The sequence below is a fragment of the Camellia sinensis genome, chromosome 12, assembly GCF_055761805.1.
Source record: "Camellia sinensis isolate YWXY chromosome 12, ASM5576180v1, whole genome shotgun sequence".
Classification (NCBI taxonomy): domain Eukaryota; kingdom Viridiplantae; phylum Streptophyta; class Magnoliopsida; order Ericales; family Theaceae; genus Camellia; species Camellia sinensis.
The window spans coordinates 80,927,670-80,949,706 of NC_138972.1; the positions used below are offsets into that span (position 1 = coordinate 80,927,670).

General features: G+C 35.4%; 1 protein-coding gene across 7 annotated transcripts in view; it reads left to right on the top strand.

Annotated features, from left to right (window-relative positions):
- LOC114276366 (uncharacterized) overlaps nucleotides 1-22,037 on the top strand; it is a 74,401-nt gene that overhangs the window by 26,888 nt on the left and 25,476 nt on the right. For 3 of the 7 annotated variants that reach the window (XR_014346650.1, XR_014346653.1, XM_082899042.1), the window contains exon 1: nucleotides 2,033-2,549. The exons of 2 other annotated variants lie outside the window; for them this stretch is intronic. The gene's annotated coding sequence lies outside the window, so the exon portion shown is untranslated. Of the gene's footprint in view, nucleotides 1-2,032; nucleotides 2,550-22,037 lie in introns of those variants that run through there. 2 more of the 7 variants (XR_014346651.1, XR_014346649.1) reach the window with 2 other exon arrangements.

Genomic DNA, 22,037 nt, shown 5'->3' on the forward strand with positions numbered 1-22,037 from the left:
ATATCTCTATCTCAAGCTTAGATGAGAGAGAAGAGAGAAAGCTCAAAAGTCGGTGGTGACGAAACCACGTTTTGCTCCGATCAAAACGAAGCCCTTGACAAGCTCTACACTTAATCTCAAAGGAGTAAGGTGAAAAGATCACTCTAGGTGAGTAGATCTAGAGATTTAAGTAAAAAAATTTGAGTTTTAGAGAGAGAAGAGAGAAATCACAGTTTAAGAGGAAAATGGGTGGAAAATCATGAAAGAAAAATGGTTTGGGCCTATTTATAGTAGTAAGAAATAGCCCTAAGGTCAAATAAAATAATAGGTCCAAAAACCCTCTTAGATAGGGCCCATTCGGACCTCAACAATCTGAAAAAAAAAACACGCAGGGGTCGACCATTCGGGCATGGGGGTCGACCCTTAGGTAGAAAACACAATCTGCACAAGCAAGGGGGGTCGACCCTTAGACAGGAGGGGATCGACTCTATTTTCCAGCAATTAACACATAGACATAAAGAGGGTCGACCCTCCCCAGTCTGGTGTCTACCATATTTTCCAGCAACTAACACATAGACATAAGAGGGTCGACCTTCCCCAGTCTGGTGTTTACCCTATTTTCCAGCAACACTTCCAGGAATTTCACCAACAGGTAAGGGTCGACTATTAGGAAGGCTGGTGTCGACTCTAGAATAGAATTTCTAAGTCTCCAAGGGACTTTTGACAAGAACAAGTGCGAACAACCAAACCCAACAAATTTAAATCGGATTATACTTCTCCAAAACCAACCCATAACAACACCAAAGGTTTTCAAAATAAAAATAAAGGATTCGAATACACTTTCCCATAAGTTTTGAAGGATATAGGTGCTACACTATGACATTTTTTTTTTTGCAAGTCATTAATTCATATATTTGTGTGGCATGCAAAAGTATGCCATAAAAAATGTATATTTTCACGGCTAACAAAAATATATTATAAAATATTTGCACTTAAGACGACATACATTTCATGTCAAAAACTATTTTAACTTTACACGGCATGCATTAGCACGCCGTGAAAACTTCTACTAAAAAAATTTTAATCTGATTTTTTTATGGCATACAAAAGTATGCCATAAAAAAATATATTTTCACGTCATACAAATATTTCCATTTAAGACGACATACATTTTATGTTGTAAAATATTATACATTTACACGGCATACATTAGTATGTCGTGAAAACTTCAATTAAACAAAGTTTCAATCTGATATTTTTTTAAAATTAAAAAAAAAAAAAAAGTTAACAATTTCCAACCAAGTTTTTCACTTTAAAGTTTCCTAATTGATGACAATGTAAAAAATAATTTATAGCGTAATTTTTGTTTTACTTAATATTTTACTCTCTATTCACATGGTGTCATATCTTGTAAGTTCCACACACTATTTGAGTAGTGAGTAAAATATTAAATATTAAATAAAAAATTTGATTAACTTAACATTAATCTTTAAGTGGTCACATTTTCTATTATTGAATTTGTAATCCAACCCTTCAATTGAATAAAAACTGCATCTCTTAAAATAATGGGAGAAACGTTTTATATACATTTATATTTATTTGGGTTAATTACACTTTTCACCTCTATCATTTGATCTAAATTTTAATTTAATTCCTATAGTTTTAAAGTGAATAATTTGATCCATATAATTTGAGTTTAATATCAATTTTGTCATTATGTCCAAATTAAAGATTTAACTTGATTATTTTGGAACACTTGTCAATTTTCTAAGATATATATAGATAGAATTAAAAAAAATTTAGACAAAAAAAATTAAATTAAAGTATGAATTGTCCATATAGTTCTAGAATTTACATCTCACCCCTGAAGTTTAAAATTTTATAACAAATGATCCATTTTATTAATAAATTATAAAGTTAATTAACAATTTTTAATGATATTAAAAATTTATTTTAAATAATAATTCAAATAATTTTATTATTATAGCAGTTAATTTTTATTTTTTTAATTAATTTTATTAAATAAAAATAAGAATAAAAAAGTATATGAGGGAATATTATTGGGGATTCTTTGTTACTTGAGCGAGAGACTCTCTCTCTCTCTCTCTCTCTCTCTCTCTCTCCTCGTCGTCCTCCTCCTCCAAAACCCTAGAAAAAGAACCAAACCTTCAAATCCCCTATAGATCTTCATACATTCTTTGCATTTGAGATGAAAGTAACATAGATCTTGGATTCACACAAGCAGACGAGCACCACCATCGACCACCATCAGCCGCTGCCACTCCGAGCTTGGAGTTCGATTCCGAGCTTGGAGTTCAATTCTGACTCTAAGCCCCTTCCACGGATTCGATTAATTTGGTGTTTGCATATCTATTCGATTAATTCGATTCGAAGCCTTGAATTTATGTGTTCGATTCTCCTCTCTCATCTCTCTTTGATTTTGATTTCTAGGGTTTTCATGCCCTTATTGAATGTGTTTTCACTTCTGTGATTGCTCGTTTTGGGATTGAACAAAAAGGACCTCTTTGCGATCGCTTCAGTCAAAGTCTACTTGGAAGAACGTTTTCACGGTACCTTCTCTCTCTCTCTAGCTCTTGCTTTCTGGTTTTTACATGCTGATTTTCGCTTGCATTTCGAGATTTCTATGATTTTGCGGTGGTTTAGTAGAATGAATTGATGTTGAATTTGATATTCCTTGCTGAAGATTGACATTATGATTACGCTTGTGTTGTCGATCTGATGATCTGAACTTAACTGTTGTGATAGACTTTAATGCTTTAACTGAATTTAACGCTTGTGTTGACAATACAGTGATTGTTGCTCAATCAACCACTGTATTGTATTTGGAGTACTGTAACATCCAACCCAGTTGTTCTATAAACCTACCTTGTTTAAAAAAACTGACTCTGAGTGAATCCAAGATCAGAGACAATGTTTTCAAGAAAATAATTCAAAAGCTGCCCATTGATTGAGTACTTGTGTGTTGAGTTCTGTAAAATCTTGCAACACATTGAGGTTTCAATTCCAAACCTCAAGTCCTTGAGGCCAGGGAGGTCGCATGCCCCCTGAGTTTTTCATATTTACACCATTTCCCTTATATTGTGGATTTTTTCTTTTCTTTTCAATGATGTGTAATATGTGCCCCTTCTGCCTTGAATTTCTGACTCCGCTACTGATAGTTCATGTAGACTTTTTCGTCCATTCTATATTTTTTGGTAAGACTATACAAACACAAATTATAGAGAATTAATGATATGGTTTAATTAGGGCCATTCATTTCAAAATAAATCAACTCTTACAATAATTTGGGAAGTAAAGTGTACAGAAAATTGTGTGTGGTAGGGATCATATCCAAATAAATTTGGAACACAGCATTCCTTAGGTCCTTAATTTCCATAAGAGCAATGATATAAAGAATTCACATATAGAATTATGTGATTTTTACGTTGTGTTTAGATCATAATTGTATTTGGAACATAGATTTGTGTAAGAATTTACAAAAAGAAGGAAAAAAATGGAGAAAAAAATTTAAACTTATATTTCATTCACATTATGCTTACTTATTTTCTTCTATTTTTTAATTTTTTACCCAAATTTATAAATAATTTTTCCTGGAGAATTGAGTTAAAACGTGCTCCCTCCACTACATGCTTTGAAGCATTTGAAGTTAGAGATAATAAGTGCATCATCAACCACTTGTTCAACAATTGTGGATGGCTTGGTTTGGATTTTTCCTGGTTTAGAGACCCTAACCGTAAAGTTTGCTTCTACCAATAAGCTCATTAAGGTAAGGAAATATAACCTCTTGCGTACAGGACAAACTTCATTTGATGGAGTGCTTAGTCATTTGTTTTGTTAATTATAGTTCTTCCAACATTTTTCGGAGAATGTATACAGAGCCTTGTCAGCTAGCACAATTGGGTTTTGTTAATTACAGTTCTTCCAACATTTCTCATGTTCAATACAGAAGACAATCTTGCTTTTTGACATTGTTCTGTGATATCTTTCAGGTCCTATTACTTTTTGCTGTCTTGTATGATGTTTCATTTTAGAGTAGATTTTTTTAGAGATTTGCTTAAGTTTTTGTGAAACTTGATGAAGATAAGGGAAGGATTGTGCAACGAAAGAGAGAACAGGATTTGAGAAATATACTGCAATGCACAAAACACCGCTGTGTTCTCTGTCACTATTAGATGGGAATTAACCACTAGTACATTTATGTATTGAAGATGAGGGTTTCTCCTCTGTTTGGGTACCCACTTATTGGAGAGGCATATTTCTTCTTGTTTGCACAAAATGACTTGAGCAGGTGTCTAGGTGATATTGTCTGGCTTAATGTTCCAAGCCAGTTTGTCAATGACATTTGAAGTGAATTAACCTATAATTCATGGCGGTGATTGAAATTTCTCATTGATGGTTCAATGAAAGTATTAGAGCTAGCTAGAACAGGATAACATTTTCCATTCTACTTTCTTTTCAACCTGTTCCTACATTATCTTTGGAAGCACCATCGATCTTTTACAAGCCATTTCTTCCCCCAATATTTTAAATTAACTACTTGATGTGTCGTGCTCTACCAAACTTCCTTTAAGCCTTCAATCAGTGGCATATCTTTTCTCCTTGCAGCTTAATGGATTGTCTATCTAGGAATTGTCTGAATGCAATCTTGCCCTTATTCGTGACAATTGCATAACTCAAAGCCCATATTGCTTGTGTCACAGGGATGTTGAGGTTTTTTCTATTTATAGGCACCAATATCGAAAAGTTAAACTAATCTTTCTTCACTCAACTTCATTTTTTATTTATTTATTTTTATTTATTGTATCTCATTCACGTTAGCTTAATTGTAAATAGAATTTGCATGGATTAGGATATAAAGTATAGCTGAAATATTGTCCTTTCTTTTATAATCATTTTTGTGGAATGGTTGGTTGGCTGCTTGTTAGTTTGTTGATGTAAAACACAGGTCAATCTCAAGAAAACGTTATACTATAATGTTGTAAATGTATATATCAAATACTATTTGGTCCTGAATTTCTCCATTATTCATTTCACAAATTGTTTGTCATTGTCTTTAATATTAATTTTCTTTGTTTAGGAAGGACTGTGATGGATCAAAACAAATACAGATGGGGTTTAAGAGTCGGTCCAATCTGGTTTTGTTTTCTTTATTCTCAGTTGTAACTTTTTACGGCATATAAAATTATGTCATGAAAAGTGTAATAATTTATGACATGCAAGAAAATGCCGTAAAAGATTATATACGTCATATAAAGTATGTCATAAATATATTAAAATGACCTTCTACGGCATACAAAATTATGTCGTGAAAAGTGATGATTTATAACATGCAATAAAATACTGTAAAATATTATATACAGTATACAAAGTATGCAATAAATATATTAAAAATAAATTTTTACGGCATGCAAAATTATGTCATGGAAAGTATGATGATTTATGGCATGACAAAAATATCGTAAAAAATTATATACGACATACAAAGTATGTCATTAATATTTAATTAATTACTCTTTACAACTTAACCTGCATCTCGTAAATGATGCTCAACTTTCTACGGCATGTCATATAACGTTATTTGTGTGCATGCCGTGAAAGAGTTTTTACGGCATCCATTGCAAGCCGTAAAAATTCAATTTTGTTGTAATGTTACAAACATCACATTCGATTATAAAAAAAATACATTCCTCTTCCCAAATATAAATATTTTAATCTACTAAAATAGTCAAAAATTAAAGTAACATACTAAAATAGATAATTTTTTAGAGTAATGTTAGAAACTTCAAAAGTTCTATCAAAATTTCTATCAAATGTCTTATATAGGTGTAGGACTCATACCATGTGGGTCCAGCATTCATGTAAGACATTTAATAAAAATTTTAGTAGAATTTTTAAAATCTCTAACATTTTTGAACTTTTTAAATCAGACCTGAGTTGTGGGAATTTAAATAAAAAAATAAATGCATGGACAAATATAATTTGTTAAAAAATTATCATAGCTATAATAATGAGTACGTGCTACATCGCTAGTTGTTGCAGTACTTGGAGGTTTTAAAAAGTACATACTTTCAATATGAAAAAGAGATCAACAAATCTATTAAAGGATAAACCAATGAACCAAAGAAATTACCGTCCAAAGTTGACGTCTCATGGTGGTTGATTTCTTGTCCTAGTGGAGATGTTCCGATTATCCTCAACATCATAAAAGAGAGGATAATTATAGAAGATACTTGGGAGTTTATACGGAACAAACCACCACAAAGATTTGTTTCAAGATTCCCTCCAACAAACTATCATAAATTCAATATTGGAGTTATTGAACAAGATGTAGAAATTTTGACTTGTGCTTTACTACGGAATGAAAACTTGGGGTAGTTAGATATCAGTATAGTAACAAGGGCAAGATAGATATCAAGAAAGCCCAATTGAAGGTATTCATCGAGGGCATGTTAATGGTGCTCTCTCACAAGGAGAGTGAGATTAGTTTGTTGATTGTAGAGATGACGGACAAAGAAGTGATCAAGCAAATAAATTCAAATATGCTGCTTGATTTTAGCTTGTTTGATAAGCTTCAGGATGTATTTTATATTGAATATTATTTTATTACTATTATTTTCATTAATATCATGTTATTTATTGAGTTTTATTTGTTTTACAGTTTGGGAAACTGTTTAAAACGTTGTTTCAAGGATGTGGAACTGGTATGGGTTCCTCGATAGATAAACAAGGTTGCTGAAAAAGCTTCCACAAATGTTAAAGCAACTTTTTGGTCTTCTAAGGTCTTGGATGTAGAGATCGTAGCCATAAATGACATTCTTGACAATGACAAAGGAATGTTGGTAGCATATGATGTTGATGAATAGAGCAAGCTGCAGTTATATCTCTGTTGGTCTCCTCTGAAATTGGAGCTGAAAGTAGAAAATACCTTCTAAATGAAGCTCAAGCAACCTTAACTGTTCATTTTGTTAGTTTATATGTTTGCATTATATATAGTAAAAAATTTCCATCGATTCGATAATCAATATCATATGATTTCAGCCGTTTCAAAATCGGATATAAAAAAAAAAAAGAACAGTTAAGGTTGCTTGAAACGGCTAAACAAATCCGATTTTGAAACGGTTGAAATCATATGATTTTGATTATCGAATTGATGTAAATTTTTTACTATATATAATGCAAACATATAAACTAACAAAATGAACAGTTAAGGTTGCTTGAGTTTCATTTAGAAGGTAACTTCTATTTCCAGCTCCAATTTCAGAGGTGACCAAGGGAGATATAACTGCAGCTTGCTCTATTCATCAACATCATATGCTACCAGCATTCCTTTGTCATTGTCAAGAATGTCATTTATGGCTACGATCTCTGCATCCAAGATCTTAGAAGACCAAAAAGTTGCTTTAACATGTGTGGAAGCTTTTTCAGCAGCCTTGTTTATCTATCGAGGAACCCATACCAGTTCCACATCCTTGAAACAACGTTTTAAACAGTTTGCCAAACTGTAAAATAAATAAGACTCAATAAATAACATGATATTAATGAAAATAATAGTTATAAAATAATATTCAATATAAAATACTTACTGAAACTTATCAAACAAGGGAGAATCAACTAGCATATCCGAATTTATTTGCTTGACCACTTCTTTATCCGTCATCTCTACAATCAACAAACTAATCTCACTTTCCTTGTGAGAGAGCACCATTAACATGCCCTCGATGAATACCTCCAATTGGGCTTTCTTGATATCTATCTTGCCCTTGTTACTATACTGATAGCTAACTACCCCCAAGTTTTCATCCCGTAGTAAAGCACAAGTCAAAATTTCTCTATCTTGTTCAATAACTCCAATATTGAGTTTATGATGGTTTGTTGGAGGGAATCTTGAAACAAATCTTTGTGGTGGTTTGTTCCGTATAAACTCCCAAGTATCTTCTATAATTATCCTCTCTTTTATGATATTGAGGATAATCGGAATATCTCCACTAGGACAAGAAATCAGCCACCGTGAGATGTCAGTCTTGGACAGTAATTTTTTTGGTTCATTGGTTTGTGCTTCAATAGATTTGTTGATCTCTTTTTCATATTGGAAGTATGTACTTTTTAAAATCTCCAAGTATTGCACAAAAAAAATAAATAAATTAAACAACCCAAAGCTACATGAAAAAATTATGATGCACAATATCATCTTAATAGCAAACAAACCAATAAAAGATACTTCGGCACTATAAGCTCCAAGTACTTCTTGTACTCTATTTACATCAATAAAATTTCTTTTGCCAATAAAAAAAACAACATATTTGATGTTTCTTTTGCCAATTTATCTTCAAATCAAAATTTATATTTGATGACCTCATCAAATTGTTGAGCCGGCTTAGCCGGCAAGAGTATATCTTGTGAGTGATAATGCAACAAATGTTTGCCCGTATTGCAAAAGATCTAGTAATCATGTTCTGCTTTTGTGTTATGGAGTATGACAGGCATGGTCTGACTTGTTAAATTGGTGGAATCTTTAGTGGGTTCCACCTGGGATAGTTGAAGGTGTGCTCTAGTGGTGGTTTGGAGTTAAGCTTGGCAAAATGGAATTGAAAATTTGGAGAGCTTTAGCTGCTATTTTGTTATGGTTAGTTCAGAAACTCAGGAACGATTGTGTGTGTGCTCAGTTTAGTAGTGAGGAGTTGAGTGAAGTTGTGAAGACTAGAATTGCTCTTCGTACAAAATCCTATTTAAAGGGGCTGCCTTATTCAGCTCAGGATCTGATCTCTAATCTCAGTCAGGTTAGGTAGTGCATTGATGGAGGATTTAGAGGAGAGGGAATTGCTTAGTGGCTATTACTAGTTTGTTGGTTTGCTTGATGGCTGCTCTTGCTTATTGGTTGCTTCTGTTGTTGTTGTTTGTTTTAGCCTCTATTTTTGGTTGTCTCCTTTGTTTGTTGGTCTCTCACCAACTTTGGGCAGGAGCGAGCAAATGATTGGGTGATATTCTTAGTATCAACCTAGTTGGGATTTGAAATTCCATTTTGATGCTTTTTGCTCTTGCCTTCTTTTTTATTGATGTATACTCATCTGTATTGTATGTTTATTTTATTCAATAATTTTTTTTTATGAGGAAAAAAGAAAAGTTGTATGAACATTAACAGAAAAGCAAAAGTCACAAACTAGATCTTGTTCAAATTAATGCCTCGGTACTTTGGCAGTATCTTCGCTCCCTAGAGCAGCCATGCAATATCTAAGGCCACCTGTTCTTTTGACATTTGTCACAGAGCGTCGAATAAACACATATCATATACATAATCAATCAATACATAAATTTAATGTATTATTCCAATCGTCATATTCGATGACATATTCAATTGATTAGTTTTAGTTCCCCTAATCATCATTTATTGTCTACAACAATCAAGACTATCCTCCACCGATAGCCCAAAGCAGTTATTTTTAAATAGATAATAAATGCCTCAATAGATATATATAATTCCAACATTTTCAAAACGAGCGATTAATAAATCCAACTCCACCATTCTATCTCATATTATACCAATTTTATTATTTCCAACTCAATTTCATGATTCCATGATAAATGTCATTAATTACACTAATGACCCAAATATGCCCAAACATGGCATTTTTTCCATTTTTCCCAATATTGACCCAAAGGTTCAAATATTATCAGCAACATCAATAACCTCCTTTTTAGACCCAAAACACATAAGTTTGAATCAAAAGAACAAAACCCTACTTTCCAACATGACACATTACAAACCCTAACTTCCCAAACCAAACCATTTATACAAAAAGCCCTACATTTAGGTTAAAGATCATAAAGATGAGTAGGAATCCCTACCTCAAATTCGGAGCTCAAAGGAAGAAGATGTAGAAATCTCGAAGTGCTCCAAAGCAAGAAATTTTCGGATCAAAATGTAGCCCTCGACAAACTCAACACTTTTTACAAAGGCCAAAGGGTAGAAAGTTACTTCTACTAGATCAAACCCTAGAGAGAAGGTAGAGTTTTAGAGTGAGGTGGTCTCCAATGGTGGTTTTCGAAAAGTAAGAGAGAGAAAGGAAATCGAAAAGTGATCCAAAAAGGTGAAACTCGGACTGATATAAAGGTCTCCCCGCTCGAGCGTCAGACACAGACTTACGCTCGAGCATGAAAAGCGTCGCTCGAGCGTCGATTGCACACCTGCAGAAGTTTTGCAGGCGATGGTCCCCGCTCGAACGTCGAACTTCCCGCTCGAGCGAATGAACAAAATCAAAGGTCACGCTCGAGCGTCAAAACTCTCGCTCGAGCGTCCGAAGACCTGCAGAGAAAAAATACTGGGAGATGGAAATTCACGCTCGAGCGTCAAAACACCCGCTTGAGCGGAGAAGCAACAACAAAGGCCCTGCTCGAGCGTCAGAAGCCTCGCTCGAGCGTGAAGGCCAAATTCTGGGCATCAACTTTTGGTTTCAAAGCACAACCAACCTGTTTCAAACCTGCCCAACACAACCCAAGACTCAAATACAAAGAGTAAAGGATGGAAATAAGAATGAGGCAACAACACATCCACGGAACCGAGTCCGCAATAAATAAAGAGAGGAAAAACCGGGATCGCTATATTTGTGATGTCCCCCCTTGCTCGTTTTCGTCATCTCTGAAAGACAGCTTTGATTGAAGAGCTTGCTCTAGAGAACTTGAGGGAGTCTTCTTGTTGATCCTTTGTTCATGAATCTCAAGTGTGCCCATCATCTCATCAGTGGTCATGGCACTGAGATCCTTAGATTCTTCTATTGCTACTACAACTACATGCTCGAACTTGGGACTGAGTGATCGTAGAATCTTCTCTATCACTTGAAGAGATTCCATTTTCTCTCCATATCTTCTTATCTGACTAACAATGGTCAATTTTTTGTTGAAGACTCAGAAATTTACTCATTTTCATTCACGTGCAGCATCTCGAATTCGCCACGTAACACCTGGAGTCGAACTCTGACCGTCTTTTCAATTCCACGATGTGAATTGCGAAGAATACTCCATGCCTCTTTAGAGGTTGCTGCTGCTGAAATCTTCTCAAAGCTTGACTCATCAATGCCTTGATAGAGTAGATACAAGGCCTTTTTATCTCTCTTCCTTGAATCTTTTAACGCCATCTTCTGAGCTTCATTTAAATTTCCTTCATCTTCGAGAGTAGCTGGCTTGTCATATCCTCAATCCACTGACTCCCACAAATCTTGTGAGGCTAGTAGGACTGGTATTTGAATAATCCAATTTTCATAGTTCTCCTTGTTGAGTTTTGGAAACTAGGGTTGAAAGAAATTGTTTGTGTTGGCCATTGGTTGATTTTAAGAAATCTGCAAATTTTCAGGATGTAATTTGCAAATTCTGACCATACAAATGTGTACGGAATATTCCAAATAGCTGGAAAGCACTATTGGATCACCAAAAGCGGACTTCAAACAACTTAGATCTAGCAAAAATAATTGAACGGTTTAGATCGACTGAATTTGGAACTCCTGAGAAGCACCGGATAATTTCTCCGGATCAGCTGACGTCAGCGTGACGTCAATGCTTGGCGGCGTGGCTCGGCTCGGTCTGCGGCATGGCGGCATGGCTTGGCTCAGCTTGTGGCTTGGCTTGGCTTGGCTTGTGGCTTGGCTCAACTTAATGGCTCAGATTGACGTCAGCGATGATGTTGTCAATGACGTTAGCTTCTGGATACAGATCTGGATCCGGGCTAATGGATTGGATCATACGTCAGGCGGGTCGAACTGTGCAAATCAGGGCGAAGAAGACATGTGGCAGCGCGTGGTGACGGTATTGATGGCGTGTGTAGCGCGTGCGGTCTCTGTTGGACTCGGTTTTCAAAGTGGTTTTTTTCAGTGTGATCGTCTCAATGAGAACTACACACTGGTGTGATCAAAACATGATTTCAACAACTTTGATTTCTGGGCAAAATTTGAAACGATGCTCTGTTCTACAGTTTTTTTTGAAAAAACAGGCCCTCCTAGTGCTCTGATACCACTCTTGGTGAGAGTGGGGTGCGAACCACTTATGATGGTTTACAAAAACAAATACCAAAGAGAAGATTTATAATCTAAAACAGATTTATTTCATACATTGAGGAGGAGAAAAAACACACTCTTACTCTCTAACTCTCTTCTTTCTCCCACACTGTCACAACTCAAACCCGCCCCTAACAGTTTGGTCCATGACCGGCCCGTACTTAGGCCTCAAACCAAAATTTCAATAATATGCGTCTGACAACGGGGCCTGAAGCGGAAGTAAATAAATTACAGAACGTCCATTGAGCAGTGCTTATATGCCAAGATTTAAACACACACAATTTATACATATATACATATATAAGTCCATGTCATGTAGGTATATGCAAGGAGTTCGCAATCAAAAATTTACATATTACTCATGAGTTTAACAAATACCACCAAAAACTAGACAAAACATGTGGCATCTAAAGAAACAGACAAAAAAGCTTCAATTGTGGAGCTTAACACAACAGACCCACCAAAAAGGGCTCCTGAAGCTGATCTAGGGCTGTCCTTCAAGCTAATCACCTACATGAACATATGTAAAAACGAAATGAGTAAGACTCCGTGAATAATAATAATGTATAGAGGTTCAGGTGAATAAGCATATGTCTTGGAGAATATTTATCTAACGTTTACATGTCCCGTTCATCATATTCCAAAATGGCCAATGTAATGCACAACGACCTTGGGCCCAACATAATACATAACGGCCTCGGGTCCAACATAATATCAAACGGCCTCGGGCCCAACAATATACCAAACGGCCTCGGGCCCAATAGAGTACAAAACGGCCTTAGGCCCAATAAAGTACTCATATATAACGAAACATAACAACTTTAGGTCCTTTTATTATGCCATTACTCATGTTTATATCATTGCTCAGTCATTTCCATTCACTTAAATTTATTTAACGTGTGCCACTCACGAGCAAAAGTAGATAAATCATTGCACCATTTATCCCAAATATGCTATTTGCAATCACAATGTAATAACCATAGTACAATTTATCCCGAATGGGCTAAATACAACTAAGGTACGTAATTCATAAACAGGAATATAGAAATAAATACATAAATCGTTACACTACTATTACTCACAGTGGTTTAGGCAAGCAGCGGTCTCTTTCTGCAAGTGACCTATACGTAGCACTAGGGGTGAGCAGCGGATATACCGATCCGCCAAAACCGACCGAACCGAACCGATCCGTCGCATTTTGGACGGATGCGTGATGATGAGCGGACGGTTGCGGATTGATTTTCTCCAATCCGCCAATTTGGCGGACGGATGGCGGATTTGATATTTTTTGGCCGCAACCGAACCGCCGAACCGCCAAATCGCGAGCACCTGTAGTAATTTATAAGACTTTGTATTTTCAATTTGTTTAAATATTATGTTTGTGTTTTCAATTGAAAAAGAGTTTAAATATTCTATTGAAAAAAAGTTTTCAACTTGAATATATTTTTGAATTGAAAAAAATAAACATATTATTCATCTATATTTTTTAGTTTTTAAATCTAACTCTAAAAATAATAAATAAAAAATATGATATATGCTGGTTGGTTTTTGTTTTCAAAAACATATGTAGATGTAACAATATAGAGACATTCAATCTCTACTACTGCTCTGTTTATGGTTTTGGTGGTTTGAATTGTTATTATATTTTAAGAATCACAGATTGTAATACTTTATAGGGATGAATCATGCTGTAATTGTAATATGTGGATGAAGCATACAGTGATCGTGATATTCTAAAGTTTCAAACTTTCTTTCTTTGGATAAGGCATACAGTGATTGTAATACTTTTTTAAGTCATTGACTGTAATACTTTTTTTTTCTTTTTTTTTAAGGAAGTGCACAAGTTGAATTATGTTGAAAATTTATAAAATTTTAAACCGCCAAACCGATTCGCATCCATCCGCCAAACCGCCAATCCGCTCAATCCACATCCGCCGGATTGGCGGACGAATGCGGATTGATTTTCTTCAATCCGCCAATCTGGCGGACGGATGGCGGATTGGAGGTTTCGTGGCCGCAACCGACCCGCGCCCACCCCTACGTAGCACACATACACAAACGGATAAATAATGCCTTCTTTCCTTAGTTTATGTCTTTAATCTTTTGTTCGAGTTTTTTTACCTCTTATTTACTTCCAAGTATTTTAGAGGGATCAGATAAACACATTAACGGTTTCAAAGGGTCAAAAAGAGGTAACAAAAGTGGACAGAATTGTTCCCAATTCCCGCACATGCGGAGAGGTGTGTCGCACATGCCGCCCGCATGTGCCTTTATTTCAGAATGCCAGAGTTGTTTCCTCTGTTTTCCGCACGTGCGGCTGTGGCTCCCGCACGTGCGGCTGTGGGCTCCGCACGTGCAGTCTTGAGCTCTGTTTGAGCACTCCGAAAATCCAATAAATTCAAGCTTCCTAAACTCAATTCCAAGGTTCAATTCAAGCAAATTCATTTCAAAAACATAATATATGATCGTGGTAAACATAAATCTCAAGTTCAATTAGATCATAACTCATTCATTTCATTTCTTGATCTTTTCATAGTTTATACAAACATTCTTCATATATATATATATGCATGAGCTCAAAGCATGCAAAGATGCAAGACTAAAATTAACAAAAGGCAATTGCTCATAATCTAAGTCAATACAACTCAAAACATAAGAATCAACTCTTTAATGAATTGAATCCAAAGATCACATGCTCAATTTCATGAATATATCCAACCAAGACTATAATACATAAACCCTAACTTCAATGAGTGCAAAGCTTCATCTTAAGACCTGATTCTAACCAATTTAAGAAAGATTAAGAGAAATGTAATGGATTTTCACTTACTTTGAACTATATTCTTGATTCTCCCTTATAATTTCTCAAGGCTACAAGCTTTAATTTGTGCTCTCTTCTTCTCTCTTTTCTCTTCTCTTCTTTCTCTCTCTTGGGTGACTCTCCAGATTTTTCCATTCCCCCAAAATGAGAGAAGATGAGCTCAAAAGGGGCTTTTAGTACATATATATGTATATGGCTAAACATGCTTGCCAAACACACCTTCGCGAATCAGACTGAATCGATTTTCAATTAAACCTCTTAAAAGGGTTCTAAAATTCCCATTAGCACACTCATGTACTCAAATTCGGTCTCTGTACTCATTAAAGTCGTTAATTTCAGTTTTCTAGCCTAATGAAGGTAATTAATTCGTTACGAATCAAATTTTTACAAAACTCCACATAATGTCCTAAAAATCATGCTAATCATAATAGTAAAGTCAATTTTGGTTTATCGCACCTTTAAAGTCCTCAATTTGCAGTCCAAAGGTCACAATTTTAACAGATTTCTTTTTAACCGACATACATTAATTGAGAAACATGTAATTTACTCATTAAAATATGGAATTTCACATCAAGCACACAATCACACGTACAATCGCTCATATAATGAGGGAATTAAAGCATATGGAGCATTTTAAAAAGTCGGGTTATTACACACACATTGATCTCTACAATACATAGGCTATTTATAGATAAATTAGATAATGTGAAACCATTAAATGCAAATGCAGCTAAGGCTGTGAATTTCAAATGGTTTCAACAACTTGTTGAAAAACTTGATTTTAGCCTCCATACTTCTACTCTTAGGCCGGTGGAAAAAAGTCATGATAGGTGGTGATGAAGCAAGATTACTCCACAACAACTGTTACTCCCAAATTCATTGGACTATTGTGTCCCATGGGGGGGTTGGGACACTAATGGAGGGATAAAGGGATATGAGATTAGGTGGTGAAATAATCATTTTGACCTTTTACTATTTAATTATGTGTTATATTTAGTAAAATTTAATAAAATTTAAATGTCTCAATTTAAAAATAAAATATTTTTATTTAATTTTTATTGATTTTTTTATTTATTTAATTTTTTAAAATAATTTTTTATAGATATTTTATTGACGTTTTATTTTAAAATTTTGTTTATATTTTATTTAATTTCATTATTTAAATTTTAATAGAAGTTTTATTTAATTTCATTATTTAATTATTATTATTTTTAAAAATAAAATTATTTAAAATTTTAATTAAAAAAAACATATATTTTTATTGATATTTTATTTATTTAATTTGTTTAATTTTTTTAAAATAAATTTGTTTAATTGTGTAAAAAATAAAATAAAACAAATTTTTATTTAATCTAGTTAAAAATAATTAAAAAGGGTAAAATAGTCATTTGAACATTTATCCTTCTCTATAATATCCCAAACAAACATAAAATTCATATCATGTCCAACCAAATAGTCTCTAATCCCATGACCAAACAAACATGAGATACAAATGCAGTCCAACCAAATAGTCAGAAGATAAACAGACACACCCTTTGACCATTATGAATGGAATGTTATGCCATTTGGTTTAAAAAATGCTCCATCTGAATTTCATAATATTATGAATGATATTTTTATTCCTTATTCCGAATTTACTATATGTTATATAGATGATGTTATTGTATATTCTTCATTTATTGAACAACATATTAAAATCTCAATATTTTTAAGAATGTTATTATTAAAAATGGATTTGTTGCTTTCTCATCAAAAATGAAACTTTTTCAAACAAAAGTCAGATTTCTAGGTTACAATATTTATAATGGCACGATTGTGACGATCGGGTGTATGATTTGCTCCTTATCCTTTTGTTTTCATTGGGTTTGAAGTGTCCGGAAGTTTTGTTCTCAAACAAATACCTATTCTTGTTTCTTCAGTGATTGATTTTCACTTGTTCCGGAGAGTGCGAGGTCAGGTCCAAAGTGCCTCAAATTGAGAGGAGAGAAATTCTGGGTTGGAGAACCAAGGCCGCACGTGCGAGAGAGGGGGGCAACACATGCTGGAAGTGAGGCTGCACGTGCGGGATTCAGGGGAATGTTTGGGTTGCACACTGTCTAATATGCAGGTGCGGAGGCTAGTACGGCGGAGGAGTGTCGCATGTGCGGGGATACGTGCCGCACGTGCAGGAAGCAAGCTCCACATGTGCGGGGGCACGTGCCGTACATGTGTGACGGGTCCAGTATGAGAAACCCTGTTTTTTTTTCTCTTTTGGGCTGAATGTATATCACATTTTAACATTTCTCTCACTCTAAAATTCATTTTTCTCCTCCTCTCTAAAAACCTTCACTAAACACTCAAAAACTTTGATTTTTTATAATCCATGAGGCTTTGATCTATCTTCTTTCACAAACGTTGGAGAGCAACACAAGAACCTCACTTTATACGGTGGAGATTGAGTTTGGGGCATTTTGATTTCTAGGGTTTCATCTTCTCCTCTTCATCAAAACTAGAGGTAGGGACTTCTTGAGTTATATATACATGTTTTGCATTATTGATGTTGATCTAAGGGCTCTCTTGAAGTTATTATGTTGGTTTTGATTTTATGGCTAAAAAATGTAGAGATTTTCAAAAGTAAGCTTCAAAAATTTTAAATTCTTTTAAGATAGCATCTGGAGGGTTGAAATTGTTTTAGGAAAGAAAAAGATATGTTCTTGAGGGCCTCTTTCAAGTGTTTGTGTGTGTGCTGTTTCGAAAGAGGAAAACCTAGAATTTTGTGGGGGTTTCTTGAATAAAAGAAGATGAGAGTTTTATGGGTGATAATATATGTATATATATATACTCATGTTGGTGTGCCATGATAAGTAAAGAAAGCGGAGGTTTTCCTTGTTTAATTACAAATGCATATATATAGATAGTGATGTTGGGCTTCTCTACTCATGAAAATTGTTGAGATTGGAGAGTGTTTGTTTAGATTTCACAAATAGTTTGAAATGATGAAAATAACAGAAGTGCATAGATTGTGGATATGTTGTTGTATTAGTGATAATTGGTAGCAAACCTTGGGCTACTTGTAACGCCCCGAAATAATCCAATATAAATATAATACATCAACCCAAGATCATTAAATAATGACCCCGATACACAAGAGATACCAGAAGGTCGTAATCACCATATTCTATTACAAACTTCAAATGTTTATACAAAAGTAATCTCACATGCGAATACACCTTCATTGAAGGCTAGTACATGAATCTATAGCATGTGAAATCATTAAACCAGAATGAGTAAGGGCCCTCAAGGGCTTACAAATTCCAAGGCATGAGCCTGGTTGCACCAAAATGATCCATCGGACCCATACATATTAGCCCTTGGCTTTACAAAAAATTTACAACAAAATAAAGAGCAATCTACTCTTCACCAAAACATATCCACGCCCTCAGTTAGGTGGGATCACCACATCTTTACCTGCACCAAATCCCATAGGGGTGAGCAATAAGTCCAGTAGAGAATCCTTAACAAGTATATAGATTTATGTGAGGTATCTAATATTGAATGCATATGCGAGTGCCATGCGATGCCATTTCAAAAATAATCACATGCTATGCTTTTCTTGACAAACACCATGATTTTCATTAACATTTTGTAATCTTATCAATTTTTCAAACATCCAATTTTAATCATAAGGGGCAGTAAATACGACTCAGGTAATCTCTAGGTTGATGTCTGCAAGTAGGCTTAACAAGCAATACCAATAACCCCACTTTATCGGTTGCTAACCGGAAGGGAAGTGGTACCTCCTCCGCTCGTGTTTTCGGTCTTTCACCCCGGACACTCAGGCTAACTTATCCATTCCATCTACACCTCCTAACCGGACTTACCAACATATTTACCCCATGCACAATTTCGTTGTTCTTATTACAGTACCTTTTTCTTTCATGAAGTAAATATCTTCAATTTAAATCCACAATGCATAATGATGAATTGAATGAGTATGCAATGCAATGATTCCCCATACCTCATGGCATTTCTTCATTTTCAATATTTCTACAATAATATCAACAATCACATTTCTCATTCCCTTCATTCAATGTTCTCTCACAAGATAACCACATGTCATCAACACATAACTACAATTTCTCATCATGTATAATTCTCAACAATGTGATATATTCAAGACTACATGTGATGTTTTCAAATATTAGTTTCCAATGTTTACAATTCTCACTAGCCATGGTGCATAACAATTCGCCACTTCACAACAATACATTTTCAAGTGTTTAGCAATAATGTTAAAATAACATCTCATTTCTCATACATCAAGTAATTTGCTATTTTGCTAAACATGTGGTGAAAATTCACTCTCATTCATTCTCTTGACACAAAACCATAAAGAAACCCTTAGACATGTTCACATTTTTCCAAAATCCCCAATTTTCTAGGTTTTTCCACAAAAACCCTAACAATGTTCATCTCTTTTATAAAATCTCATCATATACTTCAATCTCAACCCATGTTGTGCAAAATTTCAAGAAAAGTCTTTAAAAGAACACAAGATAGAGTTTGCCCTACAAAATCATCAATTTTCTTGAGCCCCCAAAACCCTTTTTGGAAATAGTAAGAGAAGCTCACAAAATCAATTCAAAACTTACATAAACATGTATATAACTCAAAGGAAACCCTACCTCAATGTTTGATAAAGAAATAGAGATGAACCCTAACTTTGATGAAAGATCCTTCAACTCTCACTACACCATGAAGAGCCGTAGCTTTTGATCTCCAAAGCTTGAGAGGGAGAGATGATGGTGATGATGAATCTTGATCCAAAGGATGGCTAAATCAAAGAGTTTTAGGGTTAGAGGAGGTTTTCTAGAGAGAAGGGGAAGAAAAATAAGGTTTAGAGTGAGATAGAAAAGCCCTAAAAGTGATATAAATTTGGCCAAAAGATATACAAAAAACAAAGATTCGGACTGCCCCCGTCCTGCACGTGCAGAGCCTCCTTCTCGCACGTGCAGCCATCCACTCCCGCACCTAGTCATGCACCTGCAGATATTGCAGTGTGCTGAGCCGCAACTCCCCTGAATTCTGCACGTGCGGCCTAGCCTCCCGCACGTGTGGCCCTTCCCGCACGTGTGGCCCATGTCGCACGTGTGGCCCACGGCCCCCGCACATGCGGCTAGCCAACCAGTCTAGAAATTTTTCTTTGTTTTGACTCCCGACACACCGGACCGACTTCACACCCTCCGAACCAAGTGAAACCCAACACCGGACCAAACAAGAGCGAGAACTTTATTTAGAGAACTATTTCTAGACGTTTCAAGCCCAACGAAAATAAAAGAAGGACGGAGCGAAGAAAGAAAGAAGGAAAAAGAAAAAGAAAGAGAAGAAAGAAGGAAGATCCGATCGTCACGCTACTTGTGAAATAGCATTGCAAGGAGAAAAGGAAATTTGATCATTATTGTATAATGTTGATATTATGTTGGAAGTGGACAACTATGGCATTACATACTTATTCAATTGGTTATTATAAGATTTTTATTTAGCTTTGGCATGTTGTATAGACATTCCTAACATCTATTGTTGCAAGTGTTGAGTTGAGATTTGAAACCATTTACTTTGATAAAGAAATGATATGAAATGATATTACTGAAATGTTTATGGGGTAAATACGTTGGTAAGCCTGATAGGAGGTGTAGATCAAAAACATGTGCGGAGGAGGTACTACTTCCCTTCCAGTTAGCAACTGGTAAAGTGGGGTTATTGGTAGTACTTGTTGAGCCTACTTGCAGACACTAACCTAGGGATTACCTGAGTCGTATTTACCGCCCCTATTGAATAAAATTGCAAGTTTCGGAATTGCTGAGATTTCAATTATAGATGAAAATGGTGATTTTCAAGAAGAGCATGTAAAAGAGATTTTCATTAAACTGGCATTGCATGGCATTTGCATTCAATATTGGAAAATTTTGCATAACTGTATATACTTTGTAAGGATTTTCTACTATAGCGATCCTGGTTTCACCCCGACCATTATTGTATTTCGAACTCGGGTTCTGTGATTGTTTGTTGTTGCCTAGGTCTTGTTTCCTTCCTTTTTCTCTTTGTATTTGAGTTTGGGACTTATTGGGTGAGTTTGGATCAGGTTGGTTGTGAGTTGGTACAAAAGGTTGTTGCCCAGGATTTGGCTTCTTCGCTCGAGCGAGCTTTGGGTATTTCCTTCTTCGCTCGAGTTATGGTTCTTGCGCTCGAGCGAGCTTTTTGTGGTGTCTCTTCGGTCGAGCGAGCACTCTTACGTTCGAGTGTGCGTCTGCGTCTCTGTAAGACCTGAAGGTTGGTATTCTTCGCTCGAGCGAGCTTTCTTGCGCTCGAGCGAGCTTTCTTGCACTCGAGCGAGCCCTATGTTATGTGGTTCTTGCGCTCGAGCGTGCTTCGGCGTTGTAGACCTGAAGCTTTGCATTGTTCGCTCGAGCGACGCTTCCTGTGCTCAAGCGAGGTTCTTTTGTGTCTGGTCGCTTAAGCGACAACTCCTTCGCTCGAGCGAGATCTGTATATATCAGTTCGCAGCAGCGTGATTTTTATCACTTTTTCATCTCATTTTCACTCCAAAACCTAAATCCGGCTGTCTCCCTCTCTAAACTCTCTCTACAAATACACCTTGATCTTGGGTCTCTCTACCCTAGTCCCTTTGTTAAAAAGGTAGAGTATTGTGTGGGCTTCATTTTGATTCGAAGAAATTCAAGTCTGAAGCATCTTCAAGTTTCACTCTTCATCTCCTTTGAGCTTCTCCGTTTGAGGTAGGGATCCACTGCACTTGTTTATGATTTTTAACCTAGGTATTTGTTGTTACGAATATATGGTGAGATTTGTGGTGTTTAGAGAAAACCTAAGGTTTAGGTTCAATTTTTGAAAGAGGGGTTTTTATGTATTGTTGTATATTTGACCATGGGGTTGGGATATGACGTGGTTTTTTTGTTTAAATAGGTGAATTTGACCTTTGGGTTAGTATTGGAGAAAGGGAGAAATTTGCCCTAATATGAGCTAAATAATTATTTGGTATAAAAAATGGAATTGGTATGAGAAATATGAAACTGGGAAGATGTGTGAATGAATGGTGTAGTTAGATTTGGTTAATCATACACCTATGGAAATTTTGGCAAGTTATCTGTTTGATAGATTTGTTTATCGGTTTAGAAATA